This window comes from Leucopleurus acutus, assembly GCF_964270905.1.
Source record: "Leucopleurus acutus genome assembly, chromosome: 13".
Classification (NCBI taxonomy): Eukaryota; Metazoa; Chordata; class Mammalia; order Artiodactyla; family Delphinidae; genus Leucopleurus; species Leucopleurus acutus.
Window position 1 is genome coordinate 14,987,720 of NC_139155.1, and position 23,662 is coordinate 15,011,381.

The window sequence follows — 23,662 nt, forward strand, 5'->3', positions numbered from 1 at the left end:
GCACAACATAAAGCTTTCACAGATTGATGGGAATCATATTACAGTTTGAGGTAGAGTGTAGAGCTGTTTCCTCAGGGATTATCCACTATAGAATTCCCCTCTCCTCATATTTCTAATAACGGCATATCCTAAAATAATTGCAGTAAAGCAACCAACATCTATTTCTTTGCATGGATTCAGTATACGTACGCTCAGGATTTGCTCACTAGAGTTTTGTTTTTGTTTCTGTTTTTGTTGTTTCCCTTCACAGGCTGAAAATCATGAAATTCTTTTGTGAATGCCTCCTATTGCGCACAGTTGTTAACACCACATATTTCAGAGTCCTAATCCCCCCCCCATATCCTCACAGTGTCTCCAGCCTTTTAAATTGCGGCCCACATATCAATATGTGCACTAATTCAATAGCATACCAGTAGTGCTACCACAGAATATCATGAGTTCCATTTATTCTAACCCAGTTTAAATATAGGAACTCGTTTATTATTAATTCTTTGTAAGTTTTCTTAAAATCTGGCAGATTAGGCTGGATACTTACATTTCTTAAAGTAGCAAATTATTACAATTTATTAGAAACATTCATCTTCTGTGAATCGCCTTTAAAAAGTTCCTACCATGAAAATGTGACAAGAAATGTTATTCATGAGCATGTGGCTATTGGGATGAGTCATAGTTTTTCCCCCTACAATGATGAAAGGCCCTAGCCAGCTCCAATTTATAATAATGAGTTTAAAAGCTAGCATGTCTTAAATTCCTATTATATACAAATTCCTTTATATATTTTATGTCTAACTATTCAATTAGGTAGATGATATTATACCTGTTTTAACTGATGGGTCTTAGAGGAATTCTTGTAAGAATTGTAGCCCCAAAGTGTTGACAGTGTTTGATGGATTCCCTCCATCTATGAATGTGCCAAAAGTAAAAGCAACAATTCCAATCCTCTATTGCTTAAACAAGAAGAAAGCTTTATTATTTTTACCCAAAACTATGGCGTATGTTTCAAGCAGAGATTTATCCCGGCTGTGGGGACTTGATAGGTTCTGAGTCTCATCTGGCATTCTCTTCTTGTCATGCCCATTGGGCCTCTGTAGTGCCCACTGTAAAAGAATAAAAAGAATCTGGTGTACTGGCAGTTAGCTAAAATATAAACCACTATTCCCCATAGTAATGGTGGATGTTTCCACATGGGTCACTTTTACAGTTTGTGCTAAACTGGGGGAGTACAGTGGCTGCTACTCAAAAATGTTCTGTGGGCACCATATTCATGGGTAAGTCCTAGCATGTCATACAACTACTATTCTAATTGCTAGAAAGCAAGAAGAAGGGAGTGGCAATGAAATCAGCTACTGACTGTTCTTAAAGCATAAGGAGACCAGTCTAGGATTGGTTTTCTCCATCATAATAGTGGCTGACATCAGAGGACCGCATGGGAGCTGGCGGAATAATATCCAAAGAATAAGCCCTAGTTATATATCCTTTACTTAAACATTCCTTAGTTCTAAGAACCAGGGTTATTTCCTTTATAATAAAGCCCATTCCTATTAGTGCAAACAGCAGGATGCGTGTTCCATCTAAACATTTAAAATAGCAAATACCAAGTTATTGTGAGTGTGGGCATGTTCAAGTGTGTCAAGCATTTAGAATAAGTTTTAGGAACTATCTCAACATTTCTTCAAACAGTAATAAATGTCTAAGCATGGGTTAAATTTCATATATTTCTTACTCTAAAGTTTGTGTTTCAAGTGCCCTCCAGTACAGCATGTCGTCTTTATGTAGTTTGATGTTCTTCCTTTGTAAGTTGTTTCCATAGTGTTGAAGGTGAATACCTGATCTGTGATCTGCTTCTTGATTTTGCTTATCCATGAATTTTATTTTGCTAGCATACCCAGAATTAATTGGACCCAGGGAATGGAATAGGGCAACTAAACTCATAAAATATTTGCATAGAAATAACGTCAACTTACTGATTTGTAATGATTAATATAAGTGCAAAGAGTACAAGAAACTTGTGCCAGTTCATCAATTCAGTTTCACCTCTGTCGGAAATTCTATATGGAAACCCAACTATAACGAGTCACTTAGAACCAATTCAGTCAGAGGAAGGGAAGGTAATTGGCTGGTTTTAATGGCAATGATGTCTAATCCATGCATTTCTGCTATAAGAACCTATTTGCTATAAGGACTAGATCTTGGAGTCTTTGTGTCAATATATCTACCCTACTGAAGAAAAAAGAGAACATTTTATTTTGATTTGGATAATATTATCCTCTAAGAGCAAGAATTATATACTGACTGGGAAGGGGACTCTTAAGGAGGAGGAGGAAGAAAGTATCAAGTTTAACTAGCAGACATTAAAAGATTTAAATAATTAACATCCAGAAAAATTATCAGGCAGACCTTGAGGAGGTAGAAGTAAGACACAGGAGAAAAGTGACAGAACCTGGTTACAAGAGTCAGAGTGGCAAAGAACACAGGAGACATCGGATCAAGTTAAGGGTTCTGATCAAAGTTGCACGAGAATGTTCCACTCATGGAAGTCCAAGAAACAGGCCCTCTGTCTTATGGTAATTACCCAATACTAAGAAAAACCTTGCTCAATAAGGGATACATCTATAATTGGTCTTGTCAGATTCCATTTAGGAAAAGGAAGTATGTATTTCCAAGGTGCAAATGCTCGGACACGACTACACTGGGAGAGCTAATGACGTGGTCAGGTGTTCGGACCTACTCGTAGAGTCACCATGAATGTGACTGCTGCAGATGTGCAGTCTGCTGTGGGTGAACTGTGTTGCCACTCAGAGTTCATAAAAGGCGCTTCCATGGAGGTTGTGGTTTTACAAAATGGTAATCAACTCCCAGTAAAGATCCAAAGAAACTACCATCTTTTCTCTATTTACCCATAGTTGCATTCTTAGAATAGTCACTGTATATTAAACCCATGCAAAAAGTATCTTACGTTTATACTTAAAAGAGTTATGCTATAGATTTAAGAATTTATAAATAGGTATTTCATCTTAAGAGTGTACTGTATGATATCTAAAGTCTTGCAGAATGCAGGGCAATCTTCAACTGTGCAGGACCATAAGTGCACTTCAGGACATCTAGTATCCCTGACCCTTGCACATTTAAGTCCAGGAGTGACTCTGATCCTTTTGATAACCAAAACACCCTTTCAGATTGCCAGAGCACTAGAAGTGACAGCAGAGTCACTGAGAACAGTTTCTCTCGTGTTAGTAAATGCATTATTCGGGGCTGTATTGTATGGCGCTCTTTCAAAATGTTCAAAAACCTGGACTTTTCTATTTGCCTTGTGTGACTCATCAATCTGTGATTTTTTTTAAATTAAATATCTACATGTGGTCAAAGCTACAGTTAAGGATAGAGATGAGGAGTTAATCAGAAACAAACATCAAAAACAGAGACTCTGTGTGACTTAGAACAATTGTTTATTTTTCGATTTTTGAAACAAAAGGTGAACCTATCATAAACACAAAGACCTCCTCGTTATACGAGGATCCAGGTCAGACCTGGGCTTTGAGATGTTAAGTACCTACAATCTGGAGAGTAGGTGTTTGAATAAAAACACAGAGGATTTGGGGAATAACACTTAAGGTTGTCATGAGCATGTTTTCTAGCAACTCGAGGTTGCGCTTTGAACCCCTCTGATTACTAAGAACACGGGTCCTCTGTTTTTTTCCGCTTGATTTCAGATACCTGTGCTCTTCTGATGACACTGACTACTATCTCAGCATCCACAGATTAATCATGTTTCCTTTTCGTACACAGGGGTTAGTAACTATGACTCAGAGCAGGGACCTAAAAACTCTTTAGCCTCTAGCCAGAGATACAATGTGCAAGACAGTGTAGGACAAATGCGCACACTCCTCCTGTGCTAAGTATGAGCTGGCTGTTACCTGTTGCCTTTTGGCAGCCTGGAATTTCATTTGCATTTCAATTTATTTCTCTTCCTTTATTCTTTTTGATTCTTTCTGTTATCTTTAACACTAATCTCTGTCTTTTCTCACTTAAAATTGTGTTAACAGATTGGAAGTGTTAAGCTTGATTTAGATAAATTAAAAAGGCTAACACTTCTGCCACGGGGTAATTTTGCCTTCCCATCCATTTCTTTCCATTACTGGGGCGTGGCCTTTTTCTACATCCTCGACCCCCATGTGTCAGTCACCAGAGCTTGCACTGGCTTTCAGTCTTCCTTCTTCCCCTCCCACAACCAGGCCCTTGCCAACCATCCACCATATACAATATTGCAGCTACAAGCTGTTCTCAGAAAAGCCACTCAAAATAGCTGAGGAGCAGCTGCTTCTGTGATATTTTCAAAAGGAAGAAATTTGTATTTTTTTTCCCCCAGGGGCTAAGGGTCTGTTGGTTTTGCATAGAAAGAGGCAGATGAAGTCCTCCACTCCACCAGGAATTCTCTGCCCCTCACTCTTCAGCTCCAGTATCAATATATGAATAATGGGCAGGGAAATGGACGATGGTTCTGGAAGAAGTATGCATCGTTTACTTGAAGACTGTTCATTTGCTTCTCATATTTTTGCAACTGATATTTACAAGTAGATTAACAAGAGTTGATTTCTGGGTACAAATTAGGGAAAAGAATAAAGGCCAGTTGAATCCAATTAGTATCTTCTAGCATTTTTTGACTCATTTGTCAGTCACCCAACATAACACTGGTGGGAGCGCTTTAATAATGTGGAGGAAAAGTATCATTAAAGTCTAGCATGCTTCTTCTACTCTTGAAATTTAAAGGCTTTGAGAAATTTGGGGAATGAGGCTAAGTATCCTTAATTTTTTAGTCTGCTATTATAAGCCTCTTCTTTCCCCCTTCCCTCTCACACCTCCCCAGGAAGCACTTGAAAGAACAGTGTGGCTGTCAGGGTTAGAACAGAACAATTAGATGTCAAGGATGCAATTAGTCTAAGATTAGAGCATCAGGGACTCAAAATCATGGCATCTGAGACCAGGCAGCTATGAACTAGTATTTAAGAAACTACTTTCCACTTATTTCCTGGAAAAACTGTATTTGTGTATTTCCTGCAAGATAATGTTTAGTCACTGTACAGTTATGTTCCAGTTGAGCAATTGATGCCACATCTTGATTCTGGAAGAGTTGAAATGCCTCTCCAGAAGGAATACTCCTATATATTAGTAACGCATCCCATTGCCTCCAAAGTAAATTTTATGCTGCAGGTCAAGCGGAGCTACAAATAATCACACTTCTTATCACATGCTGTGGAATCACATCAAGCATTATAAATTATTAGAGAATTCACATGGACATCATGTAATACCACAGGAGTTCCATTATGATTTACCATTCACTAACATCCACTGACTATATTTCAAAGTGCTATTGCTCTGTCACACCACAGGCTGTTATACAAACCATAAATGCTATCAATATTGCTGCATTTATGTAAGCTCTGACTGATTAAAATGTGATTTGCCCCATAATACCTTCTTAGTTTGATATGTGACTTAGATTGCTGACCCAACATTACTTCTATCTCAACTTGTCACACGGTCAATTATACTGAATAACTGCAGGGCTTAAGAGCACAGAGGAGAACCAGTATTGGAAGGAAAACATTACTCCCGTAATTTAAAAAGAGAAAAGAAATACTAGGATGAGGGGTGGGGGCTTTTCTGTGCCGATGAAAACAAATTTTAAAGGTTGGTAGCTTCCAGGGACACGTCATAATTTAGTCTGCCCCTTACAATTTAGGTGAATAAGAGATGTTCTCAGTTTTGGAGAGAAAAACTGCTTGTTTGCTTACTTTTTTCCATTCCTCTCTCTTCATTACTCCTTCCTCCCTTTTATCAACATATATTTATCGAATGCGTATTACTTATTACATTTCCTTTGTGGGCCATGGAAAAGTCAAATTCTTTGGTGTAAAGGCACAGAATAAGGTCTCACTCTACTCACACTAAATAGTGGTGGGAAAAAAGTTCACATAGCTTAACAAACAGTTACTTTCATAATAGATGCCATGTATCATAGGATGTTATAATTGAGATTCTCCATAGACATACCTAGTCTAACACTCCATCAGGAAAATGAGGCCAAGATTATCAAATTAAATGGTCAAACACCAAATGTGAGAGTACATGAAGTCAGGACTAGAACCCCCCATCTCGCAGAACTTAGCCAGCAAATGTTCTTCCCTCTTGCACTTGCTTATATACTTTGCTAGCCTGGAAGACGGAGGCAGTTGTGAGACAGGTTCATTTTGTACTAGGTAGCTTAAGCACTTAGTTTTCTTCAAGAAAAAACTAAGAAACTATGGAGAGGTTAAACTTGGGTAATAGAAAAGACACAGAACTAGAATCAGAGGAGACCAGACTCAACCTGCTGCATGATTTGGGGTAAAACATTTAGATTTGAGCTGCAAGGCAAATAAATGAGTGCGCTAAGCTTCAAGTGCTTTCTGTTGTGGATGCGTGTTCTTTGGATGTGAGCTCTTTTGCTTGTCTGTCAGATGAAGCTCTCTCCCACAGTGAGAAAACCATTGTGTAAAATTATGTTTTTATATTTAAAATGTACGAATGTTCAAATGTCTCAAAGTTCTAGAGTAAAAAGCAGCAACCCTTTGATGTTTCCTGGATGGTGAATAACCAAGTTATAGCACTAATCGGGCAGGCAGGCGAGGTTAATAAAGAGGAGACAGGTTAATAATTAATTGCAAATGAGAGGAATGCCGGCCCTATCCAGTCTAAGAAGCCCTACGGAAGAGGAAGCCCCAGGAAAAGGAAAGACATTTGGTGGTGTGGTCTTTACAGATCCCTTGCTTAGTTTTGCCAGGTGAAGCTCAACATAGAGAGGAGATTTTGATTCTCGAGGTGTCAAGGTGACTCCCCAGCATCTTCACCAGTACCGGGACTAATTGGAGCCCTGCAGTAGATGAAGCCTGCATCATAATGAGCTGAGCTGCCAGGCAGGGGTCTCAGTGGTGCCAGGCTGGGTGTACAGAGACCTGGGTTTATAGAAATTTGGAGCAGGCTGAACTGATAAAACTCTATACACATCACATACCTTGGGAACAGTCCTAAAAATAGAGCCAGGAACCAGTGTGCAGTGTAGGTTTGGGCAGGGCTAGGTAGAAAGGAAAATTAAGACAAGAGGAACGAAGGTCCTCCTGGGAGCCGGCACAATCTTGGTTTATAATGGGCCCTCGACAGCTCTAACACAAATTTAACATGACAGCTCTTTCGACTTTGATATTAGTTTTTCTCATCATTTTGCTTCAAATGGTATTTTCTTAATGTAAGATGTAAAGGTAGATATCGAAGTTTTGGATACATTTATTTTGACATTTTGGTAATCAGAGATGTTTATTTTCTAGGGAAGAAAAGTCAAACCCTACAAATGGATAGTATATTTTCATGTCTCTCTCTGTTAAACTTATATGGAGAAAGGCTCAGAAAGTTAGGTTTTGATGCTACCCTCAATTGTGCCTCCTGGTGGCCGCTACCTTGGAGTTAATTTTCAAAAGGAAATAAAATGGTCTGTTGGCAACGTTCCCTACAAATCTAGCTTATTTGGAGATAATAAATGTCACACTCATTACCTTCTTTTTTCTCATGTAAACAAACAGGTATAACATTTAAATATCAGGCAGATTTAGGGAAATTTATTTTTGTTTACTTTTTAAAGGCTGTATGAAGGGCTTGGCTAATTTCACAACAAATTAATATTCATTCATTCAATAAACATTTAGTGAGATCTTTTTTCATGCCACAACTGTCACTGTTTCAGATATAATGTATTTCTATATTTGCATTATTTTTTACTTCTTTTAAAAATGAATTTCATATCTCAGGAACTATTTTAGGGTGAGTTGAATAAAATAATAAAAGTACTATATGTTCTAAGAATTGTTTTTGCATGAGGGACTTTCTGATGAGTCAAAAATGGCAGGAATTGAAGAATAAGAAGAAGATGAAAGGAACAGTACGGGAGCTTTGACTAGATCTTACTGGAAATGCCACTATGTTCAGAAGTAGGCATCAGCCTCCTGTGTAGCTTTGCACTCTGAAGACTGATGGCTTCCCTGTGCTCCCTTCACTTAGAATAATCGTGAGTCATTGGGCACAGCTCCAGCTTAAAGTGGAACTTTGGAAAGAACATTTTTTGTAGCTTTTTGTCTTTTCCTAACGAATCACATAGAACTCTTACTTTTAAAGGGTCCCCAACTGAGAAGCACATTGGACCAACTGGATAAGGGAGTTTGAAGCATCAGTGATATTCTTCATAATCTAGGCTGCAAACTTGGAGAAACTTATTCAATCTGTACACAATCTAGGTAATACATTTCCTCAAATGGTTCTCAAGCTTTGCGTTACAGAAAATGGTGTCTAAAGGGCTGAGAGAATTACATTGCCATTGTGCTGGTCACTCCCTTGGTGACTCCACTCCTGAGAAAGCCAATTAGACTCTTAGGAACATCCCTCATCCAAATGGACTGAGTGAGCCATATTGGTAAGGGAGTTTATTTTTAAAAGAGATACTAGTTATTATGCAAAAAGGTAAACCTTATGCTAAACAAACAGGTATCTCCAGTCTTCAGGAGATTCCTTCTGAAGCCATCCCGTTACCTCCAGACGTATTGGCCATTTCTTGGAGGAGATTCTGTCAATGCGCTAGAACTGGCTCCTCTCCCTAGTCTTGTGTTCAACTCTGTCACTAACCCCTTTCTTTAACGTGGCTAACACTTCACTCTAGATGTGATATTCTCCTAATTTCTTGGAATTCTGATGGACATCCTTCCCCAAATGGCTCTGAGCTCTCCTCACTTTGGGGTAGGAAGAACTGCAGCAGAGAACTGATGGTTCACAAAGCTTTGGATGCTGGACAGCTGCACAGAACTATATGGCTTGAGGATCACTCTTAACAGTTCTTTTATTAACCAAGGTCAAAACTCAAAGTGTGTTTGTTGAATGAATGAATGAATGAATGAATTGAACCTTACAATGAGCCAAACTTTGTGGCAGGCCACTAGAAAACAGAATAAAATAAGACAGTCAGTGACTTCAAGGGACAATGACTAAGACACGTATAAACACATACAGGCATACCTTGGAGATATTGTAGGTTCAGTTTCAGACCACCACAATAAAGTCACGCACTGGTTTCCCGGTGCATATGAAAGTTATGTTTACACTATTCTGTAGTCTAGTAAATGTGCAATAGCATTATATCTAAAAAACGTACAAATCTTAATTATAAAATACTTTACTGCTAAAAAATGCAAAACTGTCATCTGAACCTTCAGTGAGTGGTAATCTTTGTCAACTTGATTGCTTCTGTAGCCTGAACACAATTGGCCAAGAGTAGTTAAATCATGGCTTGAAAATGCATTTTGATGTGGCTGTGTTCTGTACTAGTTAACAAACTGAACAAGCATTATTGAGTTTGTAGTTTATTTTCTTAGTTACTTTCTAAATTTCTAAAACTTTGAAAATCACCCGAATTATATAGAGAAATCTAAAATATACCTATAAACTTAGAATGTTTAATAAAAGACATTCATTATTTTAATATGATCATTCTTACCCTTTTTCTAATATCTTATATTTTCCTAGAAAACCATGCACTTAACTCAGGCTTTAAAATAAATATATTTCCATAGAGTTGAGACAGTCTCCAATGATCATCTTAGTCTCTTCTTGATCTATGGTTCATTCTCATCACCAATCCTAATTTTGTAATTTTGTGCTTTTTTCTGGATTTTATTTTATTTTATCTTATTTGGAATTATTGAATATTTTATTTATTTTTTTATGCAGCAGGTTCTTATTAGTTATCCATTTTATACATATTAGTGTATATATGTCAATCCCAATCTCCCAATTCATCGACACCCCCCCCCCACCGCTTCCTCCCCTTGGTGTCCATACAATTGTTCTCTACATCTGTGTCTCAATTTCTGCCCTGAAAACCGGTTCATCTATACCATTCTTCTAGGTTCCACATATATGTGTTAATATATGATATTTGTTTTTCTCTTTCTGACTTACTTCACTCTGTATGACAGTCTCTAGATTCATCCACGTCTCTACAACTGACCCAATTTCGTTCCTTTTTATGGCTGAGTAATATTCCGTTGTATATATATGTGCCACATCTTTACCCATTTGTCTGTTGATGGGTATTTAGGTTGCTTCCATGACCTGGCTATTGTAAATAGTGCTGCAAGGAATATTGGAGTGCCTGTGTCTTTTTGAATTATTGTTTTCTCTGGGTATATGCTCAGTAGTGGGATTGCTGGGTCATATGGTAATTCTATTTTTAGTTTTTTAAGGAACCTCCGTACTGTTCTCCATAGTGGCTGTATCAATTTACATTCCCACCAACAGTGCAAGAGGATTCCCTTTTCTCCACACCGTCTCCAGCATTTCTTGTTTGTAGATTTTCTGATGACGCCAATTCTGCCTGGTGTGAGGTGATACCTCATTGTAGTTTTGATTTGCATTTCTCTAATAATTAGTGATGTTGAGCAGCTTTTCATTTGCTTCTTGGCCATCTGTATGTCTTCTTTGGAGAAATGTCTATTTAGGTCTTCTGCCCATTTTTGGATTGGGTTGTTTGTTTTTTTAATATTGAGCTGCATGAACTGTTTATATATTTTGGAGATTAATCCTTTGTCCATTGATTCGTTTGCAAATATTTTCTCCCATTCTGAGGATTGTCTTTTCGTCTTCTTTGTAGTTTCCTTTGCTTTGCAGAAGCTTTTAAGTTTCATTAGGTCCCATTTTTTTATTTTTGTTTTTATTTCCGTTACTCTAGGGGGTGGATCAAAAAAGGTCTTGCTGTGATTTATGTCAAAGAGTGTTCTTCCTATGTTTTCCTCTAAGAGTTTTATAGTGTTGGTCTTACATTTAGGTCTGTAATCCATTTTGAGTTTATTTTTGTGTATGGTGGTAGGGAGTGTTCCAATTTCATTCTTTTGCATGTAGCTGCCCAATTTTCCCTGCACCACTTATTGAAGAGATTGTCTTTTCTCCATTATATATCCTTGCCTCCTTTGTCATAGATTAGGTGACCATAGGTGTGTGGGTTTATCTCCGGGCTTTCTCTCCTGTTCCATTAATCTATATTTCTGTTTTTCTGCCAGTACCATATTGTCTTGATTACTGTAGCTTTGCAGTATAGTCTGACATTAGGGAGTCTGATTGCTCCAGCTCCGTTTTTTTCCCTCAAGACTGCTTTAGCTATTCAGGGTCTTTTGTGTCCCCATACAAATTTTAAGATTTTTTGTCCTAGTTCTGTAAAAAATGCCATTGGTAATTTGATAGGGATTGCATTGAATCTGGAGATTGCTTTGGGTAATATAGTCATTTTCACAATATTGATTCTTCCAATCCAATAACATGATATATCTCTCCATCTGTTTGTATCATCTTTAATTTCTTTCGTCAGTGTCTTATAGTTTTCTGCATACAGATCTTTTGTCTCCTTAGGTAGATTTATTCCTAGGTATTTTACTCTTTTTGTTGCAATGGTAAATGGGAGTGTTTCCTTAATTTCTCTTTCGGATTATTCATCATTAGTGTATAGGAATGCAAGAGATTTCTGTGCATTAATTTTGTATCCTGCAACTTTACCAAATTCACTGATTATCTTTAGTAGTTTTCTGGTGGCATCTTTAGGATTCTCTATGTATAGTATCATGTCATCTGCAAACAGTGACAGTTTTACTTTTCCAATTTGTATTCCTTTCATTTCTTTTTCTTCTCTGACTGCCGTGGCTAAGACTTCCAAAACTATGTTGAATAATAGTGATGAGAGTGGACATCCTTGTCTTGTTCCTGATCTTACAGGAAATGCTTTCAATTTTTCACCATTGAGAATGATGTTTGTTGTGGGTTTGTCATATATGGCCTATATTATGTTGAGATAGGTTCCTTCTATGCCTACCTTCTGGAGAGTTTTTATCATAAATGGGTGTTGAATGTTGTCAAGAGCTTTTTCTGCATCTATTGAGATGATCATATGTTTTTTATTCTTCAATTTGTTAATATAGTGTATCATATTGATTGATTTGCATATATTGGAGAATCCTTGCATCCCTGGGATAAATCCCACTTGACATTAGTGTATGATCCTTTTAATGTGTTGTTGGATTCTGTTCGCTAGTATTTTGTTAAGGATTTTTGCATCTATATTCATGAATGATATTGGTCTGTAATTTTCTTTTCCTGTAGTATCTTTGTCTGGTTTTGGTATCAGGGTGATGGGGGCCTCATAGAATGAGTTTGGGAGTGTTCCTTCCTCTGCAATTTTTTGGAAGAGTTTGAGAAGAATGGGTGTTAGCTCTTCTCTAAATGTTTGATAGAATTCACCTGTGAAGCCATGTGGTCCTGGACTTTTGTTTGTTGGGAGATTTTTAATCACAGTTTCAATTTCATTACTTGTGATTGGTCTGTTCATATTTTCTATTTCTTCCTGGTTCAGTCTTAGAAGGTTATACCTGTCTAAGAATTTGTCCATTTCTTCCAGGCTGTCCATTTTATTGCCATAGAGTTGCTTGTAGTAGTCTCTTAGGATGCTTTGTATTTCTGTGGTGTCTGTTATAACTTCTCCTTTTTCATTTCTAATTTTATTGATTTAAGTCCTCTCCCCCTTTTTTTGGATGAGTCTGGCTAATGTGTTACCAATTTTGTTTATCGTCTCAAAGAACCAGCTTGTAGTTTTATTGATCTTTGCTTTGTTTTCTTTGTTTCTATTTCAATTATTTCTGCTCTGATCTTTATGATTTCTTTCCTTCTGCTCACTTTGGGTTTTGTTTGTTCTTCTTTCTCTAGTTCCTTTAGGTGTAAGGTCAGATTGTTTGTTTATTTGAGATTTTTCTTGTTTCTTGAGGTAGGCTTTTATTGCTATAAATTTCCATCTTAGAGCTGCTTTTGCTGCATCCCATATGTTTTGGGTTGTCGTGTTTTCATTGTCATTTGTCATTTGTAGGTATTTTTTGATTTCCTCTTTTGATTTCTTCAGTGATGTCTTGGTTATCTAGTAATGTAGTGTTTAGCCTCCATGTGTTTGTGTTTTTTATGTTTTTTTCCCTGTAATTGACTTCTAATCTCATAGCGTTGTGGTCAGAAAAGATGGTTGATATAATTTCAGTTTTCTTACATTTACTGAGGCTTGATTTGTGACCCCAAGATGTGATCAGTCCTGGAGAATGTTCCATGCGCACTTGAGAAGAAAGTGTAATCTGCTGTTTTTGGATGGAATGTCCTATAAATACCAATTAAATCTACCTGGTCTATTGTGTCATTTAAAGCTTGTGTTTCCTTATTAAGTATCGTTTGGATGATCTGTCCATTGTTGTAAGTGAGGTGTTAAAGTCCCCCACTATTATTGTGTTACTGTCAATTTCCACTTTCATAGCTGCTACCAGTTGCCTTATGTATTGAGGTGCTCCTATGTTGGGTTTATATATATTTATAATTGTTGTATCTTCTTCTTGAATTGATCCCTTGATCATTATGTAGTGTCCTTCTTTGTCTCTTGTAACATTCTTTATTTTAAAGTCTATTTTATCCGAGTATTGCTACTCCAGCTTTCTTATGATTTCCATTTGCATGGAATATCTTTTTCCATCCCCTCACTTTCAGTCTCTATGTGTCCCTAGGTCTGAAGTGGGTCTCGTGTAGACAGCATATAGATGGGTCTTGTTTTTGTATACATTCAGTGAGCCTGTGTCTTTGGGTTGGAGCATTTAATCCATTCATGTTTAAGGTAATTATCAATATGTATGTTCCTGTTACCATTTTCTTAATTGTTTTGGGTTTGTTTTTGTAGGTCTTTTTCTTCTCTTGTGTTTCCCACTTAGAGAAGTTCCTTTAGCATTTGTTGTAGAGCTGGTTTGGTGGTGCTCAATTCTCTTAGCTTTTGCTTGTCTGTAAAGCTTTTGATTTCTCCATCGAATCTGAATGAGATCCTTGCTGGGTAGAGTAATCTTAGTTGTATGTTCTTCCCTTTCATCACTTTAAATATGTCATGTCACTCCCTTCTGGCTTGTAGAGTTTCTGCTGAGAAATCAGCTCTTAACCTTATGGGAGTTCCCTTGTATGTTATTTGTCATTTTTCCCTTGCTGCTTTCAATAATTTTTCTTTGTCTTTAATTTTTGCCAGTTTGATTACTATGTGTCTCAGCATGTTTCTCCTTGGGTTTATCCTGTATGGGACTCTCTGTGCTTCCTCGACTGGGGAGGCTACTTCCTTTCCCATGTCAGGGAAGTTTTCAACTATAATCTCTTCAAATATTTTTTCAGGTCCTTTCTCTCTCTCTTCTCCTTCTGGCACACCTATAATGCAAATGTTATTGTGTTTAATGTTGTCCCAGAGATCTCTTAGGCTGTCTTCATTTCTTTTCATTGTTTTTTCTTTATTCTTTTCCACAGCAGCGAATTCCACAATGCTGCAATGACAGCTGCAATGAACATTTTGCTACATGATTCTTTTTGAATTATGGTTTTCTCAGGGTATATGCCCAGTTATGTAATGGGATTGGTGGGTCATATGGTAGTTCTATTTGTAGTTTTTCACGGAACCTCCTTACCGTTCTCCATAGTGGCTGTACCAATTCACATTCCCACCAGCAGTGCAAGAGTGTTCCCTTTTCTCCACACCCTCTCCAGCATTTATTGTTTCTAGATTTTTTGATGATGGCCATTCTGACTGGTATGAGATGATATCTCACTGTAGTTTTCATTTGCATTTCTCTAATGATTAATGATGTTGACCATTCTTTCACGTGTTTGTTGGCAGTCTGTATATCTTCTTTGGAGAAATGTCTATTTAGGTCTTCTTCCAGTTTTTGGATTGGGTTGTTTGTTTTCTTGTTATTGAGCTGCATGAGCTGCTTATAAATTTTGGAGATTAATCCTTTGTCAGTTGCTTCATTTGCAAATATTTTCTCCCATTCTGAGGGTTGTCTTTTGGTCCTGTTTATGGTTTCCTTTGCTGTGCAAAAGCTTTGAAGTTTCATTAGGTCCCATTTGTTTATTTTTATTTCCATTTCTCTAGGAGGTGGGTCAAAAGGATCTTGCTGTGATTTATGTCATAGAGTGTTCTGCCTGTGTTTTCCTCTAAGAGTTTGATAGTTTCTGACCTTACATTTAGGTCTTTAATCCATGTTGAGCTTATTTTTGTGTATGGTGTTAGGGAGTGATCTAATCTCATACTTTTACATGCACCTGTCCACAGTTTTCCCAGCACCACTTATTGAAGAGGCTGTCCTTTCTCCATTGTACATTCCTGCCTCCTTTATCAAAGATAAGGTGACCATATGTGCGTGGGTTTATCTCTGGGCTTTCTATCCTGTTCCATTGATCTATCTTTCTGTTTTTGTGCCAATACCATACTGTCTTGATTACTGTAGCTTTGAAGTATAGTCTGAAGTCAGGGAGCCTGATTCCTCCAGCTCCGTTTTTCGTTCTGAAGATTGCTTTGGCTATTTGGGGTCTTTTGTGTTTCCATACAAATTGTGAAATTTTTTGTTCTAGTTCTGTGAAAAATGCCAGTGGTAGTTTGATAGGGATTGCATTGAATCTGTATATTGCTTTGGGTAGTAGAGTCATTTTCACAATGTTGATTCTTCCAATCCAAGAACATGGTATATCTCTCCATCTATTTGTATCATCTTTAATTTCTTTCATCAGTGTCTTATAATTTTCTGCATACAGGTCTTTTGTCTCCTTAGGTAGGTTTATTCCTAGATATTTATTCTTTTTGTTGCAATGGTAAATGGGAGTGTTTTCTTGATTTCACTTTCAGATTTTTCATTATTACTGTATAGGAATGCCAATTTCTGTGCATTAATTTTGTATCCTGCTATTTTACCAAATTCATTGATTAGCTCTAGTAGTTTTCTGGTAGCATCTTTAGGATTCTCTATGTATAGTATCATGTCATCTGCGAACAATGCCAGTGTTACTTCTTCTTTTCCCATTTGGATTCCTTTTATTTCCTTTTCTTCTCTGATTGCTGTGGCTAAAACTTCCAAAACTATGTTGAATAAGAGTGGTGAGAGTGGGCAACCTTGTCTTATTCCTGATCTTAGTGGTAATGCTTTCAGTTTTTCACCATTGAGGGCGATGTTGGCTGTGAGTTTGTCATATATGGCCTTTTTTATGTGAGGAAAGTTCCCTCTATGCCTACTTTCTGGAGGGTTTTTATCATAAATGGGTGTTGAATTTTGTCGAAAGCTTTCTGTGCATCTATTGAGATGATCATATGGTTTTTCTCCTTCAATTTGTTAATATGGTGTATCACATTGATTGATTTGCATATATTGAAGAATCCTTGCATTCCTGGAATAAACCCCACTTGATCATGGTGTATGGTCCTTTTAATGTGCTGTTGGATTCTGTTTGCTAGTGTTTTGTTGAGGATTTTTGCATCTATGTTCATCAGTGATATTGGCGTGTAGTTTTCTTTCTTTGTGACATCCTTGTCTGGTTTTGGTATCAAGGTGATGGTGGCCTCTTAGAATGAGTTTGGGAGTGTTTTGGTTTCTTTTTTGATTCAAGAGTTTTTAAAAAGAAATTCTTGGGCTTCCCTGGTGGCGCAGTGTTTGAGAGTCCGCCTGCCGATGCAGGGGACACGGGTTCGTACCCCGGTCTGGGAAGATCCCACATGCTGTGGAGCGGCTGGGCCCGTGAACCATGGCTGCTGAGCCTGTGCGTTCGGAGCCTGTGCTCCACAACAAGAGAGGACACAACAGTGAGAGGCCTGTGTACCGCAAAAAAAAAAAAAATAAAAATAAAAAATTTAAAAATTAAAAAAATAAAAAGAAATTATTTCCCCAAATTTCAGGTCAAAGAATTTTCATCTTCAAATTTTTGTCACTAATTTATAGGCTTGTTGCTTTTGAATCATAAATTTGGGGCTGTTTTACTTCCCCTTATGGAATTTATTGAAAGTTTTCCTTGTGGGCTAATATATTTTCATATTTAGAAACTGTTTCCATGACATTCACACAAAGGCAGATATCTTTATTATTAAGTATACTATTTAATTCTATACATTTTTATTAATATAAATACAACCACTTGATTTTGTCAAAATTTTCAAATGCTTCTCAGCTGCCTGTAGTATATTTTTATCATATCGTATGTGAATATTCTTTGACTGAATCAAAAGACTACCTAGTCCAGATTACCAAAAAGTATTGTCCAATGCCCTGGAGGTTTTATAAAGAAAACTAAAAGGTTTAATATTAAAATAATTTTGAATAATTGATGTTAACAAAAATTTAAGATTACCTTATCCTCGGTTTCTCAAGACCTTTAATATGTTAAATATAAATCGAGTATCTCTAATACGAAGCTGGGTTTTATGGGTTTCCCAAAGTTATTCTGTCATGGAAAGTTGTTTAATGGTGCATCGCAAGTAAAGTAAGATGATTATATTTCACTGGAATATTTTGACAATGAAACAGAAACTGTAGGAAGTAAAGATTTGTTTCCAAAGACAGTCCCTTTTTGTTGATAGAAATTGCAGGAAGTAAAGATTTGTTTCCAAAGACGGTATCTTTTTGTTGATAGATAGGTTTGGATCTGATGTTCTGACAACATGGCCATTACCATATCAAGTATACCAATAGATAGCTAAACTATCTCCTTTCAAATTAAATGGAAAGTTAGTGAGAAAAGTTATAGCCAGCAATCTGAACTGCATTCAGCCTAGCTAGCTATTAAATTTCAATCTGTAACCTGTATCATAATGGTTCAGTTTTCAATGTTCTGATCCACCTGAGGTATATTATACATAAGTAAATATTATTTCCATACTATAACTGAAATTTATTTGTAGAATAAATAATAATTGAGCCTCATTTATGTGCTAAGTATGTTCATTGTTAAACAGGACATTAATAAGCTTCCCTCTTGAAGTTGATGTTTTAAGTGAAATAGATAATAAATAAGAAAATATTTGATAATAAGCAAAGTAATGAATAAAGTCAAATGAATTATTATTATTCTCCTTGGGTCCCTTGAAAAATCATCCAGATGCTACTCTAATTTTCTTTCCAGTTTTACACTGGAGCATGAGTAAATCATCAGACTTAGAATTTGGGAGGATCTGGGATCATGGATCATCCCAAGTGGGGAAGTTCACCTCTGCGTGGTTGTTTCTTTACTGTTTTTGCGAAGGTTGTATACAGGGTCAAGTCTCGATTTTGGTCCAGCTTGAAATTAATTTACATGGTGAGTCTTCCAGGTCTTGTCTTGCATGTTAGGAGATATCTCTGTAGCATGAGGGATAAGCTGTGTCACATGGCATCCTTATTATTCCCAAGTTTGGTGTGGCTACTGACTGCTGTTGTGACAAAATATTTTCCCATCCTGTCCCCACATTCTTTCTTCACGTCAGCACTTGGTCATTCAAATTAAGAGCTATGTTTAAGTCTTCCGTTCTTATTTCCAGTGTCAGTGCCCTTCTATTTTTAGAAGAGCTAAAAATGGCCTTTTGCTATTTTCTTTGCACATGGAGGACTTCTTAAAGCTCATGTAGTGTTTATTCTTAAATTTTACATCTTGTGGCAGGTACCTTCTAAAGTTTCCATCATTAACTAAAGTAACTCCTTTTAAAAAAATCATGTAGGCATTTAAATTGAGTTCTATTGTGTAAATGTGGGTGGCTGGGGGATCTTAAATTTTACATCTTGTGGCAGGTACCTTCCAAAGTTTCCATCACTAACTAAAGTAACTCCTTTTAAAAAAATCATGTAGGCATTTAAATTGAGTTCTATTGTGTAAATGTGGGTGGGTGGGGGAAGGGAGATGTTTTGGAGACGATATAAGGATAGTTACGTACCTTTATAAAAGTGCAGACTTCATTTTTTCAGATATTCATTTTGGAATTTTAAGAAGAATAGAAGATTACAATAAGATAAGAAAATCAGTAATACTTATTTCTATGAATTTGATCAACCCAAAGAAAGATGGTACCTTTTAAATTAGTTCATCTTCCCTTCTCCAGATTATGCTTCAAGAATTATTCAAAATTACAAGCTGAAGACAGCTGTGGGCATTTTTGCACCCAATGCCACTACTTCTCTTTTCAAGACACCCAGTAACTACATGAATAAAAAATGTTATAACGATCACTATTTTATTTCACAAAATGGAAGCAATAGACAAGAACAGAGTAGATGTCATCTATTTCCTGAATTTCTCACTAACCTGGATTACTGTGGAATCTATGAGTCATCAGTAAAACCAATTTTTTAGAAGTCCTGAACTCATGTGGGTCACTAGACAACTCTGTGAAAGTGGTAGAAATTGCCTCTGATTGCACGTCAGCTGATACTGGTAAGAATTTTAGACAAACTATTCAGGCAAACACCTCTGTTCTTCCTAGTGTTCTGATTTGCCAGTAGGATGGGTGTAGGAAGTTATGGTGTTCATTAAGAAACTTGCCTTTCAAATATCCCTGAACTCTAGCCCCAAGTGAGTTGAGTGCAAGTCTGCCTGTTTTAATGTTGCAAAAGTACAAATTTTGCAAGAAAAAACAATTTAATCAGCAGGTGGCTGAAGCATAGCCTTCAGAAAGCTGCTAAGAACCACTTTTGTCTGTGAAATAAAACATGGTTGCAAGCAATATTATTTGCACTTATTGATTCAGTGCAAGAAGTCACCTTATGTTTAATTCAAATTGCAGTCCTGACATGGACAGACTTTAAACAATCATGTTTTACAAATCCATTTGTTTAAATGATTCTCCTGTTGGCTGTTCACACTGTGCCCTGTGTTGTTATATTATCACTCACTGCAAGTGCTATTTAAAGAAGTGAGGAACCAGCAACACACATGGCTTTATGCACTAGAGGTTTGGCTTAGTTTAAAAAAAAAGGCAGAATAAGAGTAGGTGACCATTAATTTTAAGATGCATCTTTGTCATTTCTTCAGCCTGCTTCAACTGTTAGTCTTCCTTTCTGTTCCCACTGCTGGGTTCAGAGTGTGCCTGTGTTCATAATTTTGATAGCCACATCCTTTTTGACCCTTTGGGGATTCAGATGCACTATGAAATGGCACAAAATCTTTCAACTAAGTGTTCTATCTATGCTGGACATCACAGTGCTTTTCAAAAACTCTATTTCTGCACTTTAGAAGCTGAGGTCCTGTCCTAGATGGGAAAAAATGCTTGTCAGGGCTTCCCTGGTGGCGCAGTGGTTGAGAGTCCGCCTGCCGATGCAGGGGACACGGGTTTGTGCCCCGGTCCGGGAAGATCCCACATGCCGCGGAGCGGCTGGGCCCGTGAACCACGGCTGCTGAGCCTGCACGTCCAGAGCCTGTGCTCCACAACGGGAGAGGCCACAGCAGTGAGAGGCCCGCGTACCACAAAACAAAATAATAATAAATAAGTTGCCAGGATGTTGTAGACTGTAATTCTCTGCATCTCTGCAACCCAATTATTCTTACCATTTAAATTAGAAAATATCCTTGAATGTGCGAAGAAATTCCAGCAAATTAAGTTTTTGCCCATTTTGTGGAAGTACTTCTGATCTTGGTTGGCTCCATGGAAGCTTCTCTGATGGCATTTGTGAAGTTCTACAAGAGAAAGTGGAGACAAAGTTTAAGTAAGCTCCCTCAGATTTTAAAAATTAATAAGTAAAAAAGTGAACCTTGTTTTGATGTGGTTTAAAACTCTAGTCAGAATAAATGGCTGATGGATGTGCATGGAAATTAGAAACCCCAGGTACAGGCCAGCCATTAAGAGCTGGAAGAGTCTGATACGAAGTCCCAATGTTAGTTCCCTAGGCAGGACACCGTAGAAGAAACTGCGCTTTACAGATAAACGAAGTGACTGCTGGGTGCAGAACTCAAGTTGAAGAGGAAGCCACAGCTCCTCAGCACGGTGCTTACTTGCTGGATTTTCCTCCTTTTTTTCTTTTATTTTCCCTCTTGATAGGAAAAAGACATCAGTCCCCTGGAGCTCATTCTATCCCAGACAAGTCACATACCTACAGCTTTTCAAGAAACAAAAAGTGGCTTTAGAGTCAGATGAGCCCAAGTTTGTATCCCAAATCTTCTACTTCTTTAACTGCATAACCTTGAGCAGTGGGCAAGCTATAGGAATCTCAGATTCTTAATCTGTGCAAACTGAGTAACACCTCCCTTACAAATTTGCTGGGTGGAATTAAATGAAATAAATTACCCAGTCGCCCAGCAGAATGCCTCATTCATTGGTTGTTTTTGTTCCTGAACTTGTAAAGCTGAAGGCCCAAGATCAGGGGGGTCACCCCTTTGTGAGACCCTCCTGAGCACCCACTGCACCCTCCATGACATTCACCTCCACTTGCATACAAATCATACTTTTGTCCATATTTGTATGAGCTAACAGTGTCTTTTGAAAAATGAATGAGCTTTCATACAGTGACATCAGCAACATGGCCAAATAAGATGTCCCTCACTCACCCCCTCAGCAGCAATTTGGCATCTACCCATGGATAAAAGTGACTTTCTGGGAGCTGCGGGATTCAGCACTATACACCAAGGGACCCGGGAGGAGTCTTGTCCACACATGTGTTGGGTGATAGGCATACACACCTTGGGCACAGCTGTGGACCCTGAAGTAGCTTCACACCAGCTCTAGCCCCTCTTGGCTACAGTCTGAGAGCCTCTGGAGAACACTGCCTCAGGACAGTCACCCATGGATGAGAGAGTCTTTGTGGAAGTCCAGATTTCCAGCTGAGAAGTTTTAGCACACCACTAGAGCAAAAACAATTACGAGTTTGGACACATTTGAGAGGGTAGAGGAACAGATCTATTTTACCCACATTGCCCCTCCCTCGAGGCAGCACACCTCAGCACCAAGAGAGGCCATCTGGCCCTGTGATTTTCCTGGCAGGGAAAGTGAGAGCATGAGAGTGAGCACCAGCTCCCCAGCCGTGCAGGAAGCTGCCGAGAGGCCCGTCTCTCTCTCACCCCACCCCAGCGAGAGTACTGAGTCATGAGCTGCATGACGGGGGTCAGGAAGAGGCTGGAGAACTTTAGATAGGACTCTCAGAAGGCATTTAAAGGGATGCAGATCCTACTAAGTATGTCAAGGATTCCATCAAGAAGCTCACCCCTGAGCCCTGGGGATGCCTCACCTGTGGATCCCCCCCGCAGATGGCACACAGACATCCCAGATCTCCGTGCACCTCCCCCATACCCACACTGTCCCCACCCTGTGGCTGGCTCCCTGTTCACACTCTCAGTGGCAGGGAGAGCGAACTTTGGCAGGGGACTAGTAAACACGCTCAAAAAGCTGGCTGGATCTGTGGACCAGAGAGAGACCACAAACTTCAGCTTTAGCTCTGACCTTGGAAAAGCAAAGGGGAGGTTGTGGACGCATGGCCTGGGGTGTTGTAGGATGGAGAGAAGGCACCCATCTCAAAATACTGCCACAAGAGGAAGCAAGAAGTGAGGAGCAGGCTTATTCATAGAAGGTCTGAGAAAGCCTCAGAATCTCTAGCAGAGCTGAAGGAAGGTATTTCTCTCCAGAAGTTAAGTCAGCAGCAATTGGAGGAGGTGACTACTACTTCACATTTGAAGACAGCTACACTAGACTTCAGTACTTGAAAAGAAGAAGCTTGCGCACAGCAAGAGAAACAATCAACAAAATGAAATGGCAAGTTAAAGAATGGGAGACAATATTTGTGAATCACATATCAGATAAGGGGTTAGCATTCAATATATGTATAAGGAACTCATATAGCTAAATAACAAAAAACCAAACAATCTGATTAAAAATGGGCAGAGGAACTGAACAGACATATTTCCGAAGAATACATACAGATGGCCAACAGGTACATGAAAAGATGCTCAACATCACTAATCAGGAAAATGCAAGTTAAAACCACAATGAAATATGGTTTCACATCTGTTATAATGGCTATTTTCATAAAAACAAGATATAATAAATGCTGGCTCAGACATAGAGAAAAAGGAACCCTTGCGCACAGTTGGTGGGAACATAGATTGGTACAGCCACTGTGGAAAACAGTATTGAGGTTCCTTGAAAAATTAAAATAGAGCTACCATATGATTCCACATATTACTTCTGAGTATATATCCAGAGGAAATGAGATCAGGATCTGCATCCCATGTTCATCAAAGCATTACTCCTAATAGCCAAGATGTGGAAATAACCCAAGTATCTCCTTCAAGTGAATAAATAAAGAAGATGTGATATACATAATATATATTATATATATACACATATATATGTATATCAGCTATGAGAAAGATGCAAACCCTGCCATTTGTGTCATCATGGATGGGCTTTGAGGGCATTATGTTAAGTGAAATAAAGGAAAAATAAATACTGAATGATATCACTTATATGTGGCTTCTTAAAAAACCGAATTCATAGAAACAGAGAGTTGAGTGGCAGTTGCCAGGGGCTAGAAGGTATCAGAAATTGGGAGATGTTGGTCAAAGGGCACAAACTTGTAGTAAAATAGACAGCTAGTGGGAAGCTGCTGTGTAGCACAGGGAGCTCATCTCGGTGCTGTGTGATGACCTAGAGGGGTAGGATGCGGGGGGGAGGCTCAAGAGGGAGGGGATATATGTATACATATAACTGACTTACTTTGTTGTACAGCAGAAACTAACACGACGTTGTGAAGCACTTATACTCCAA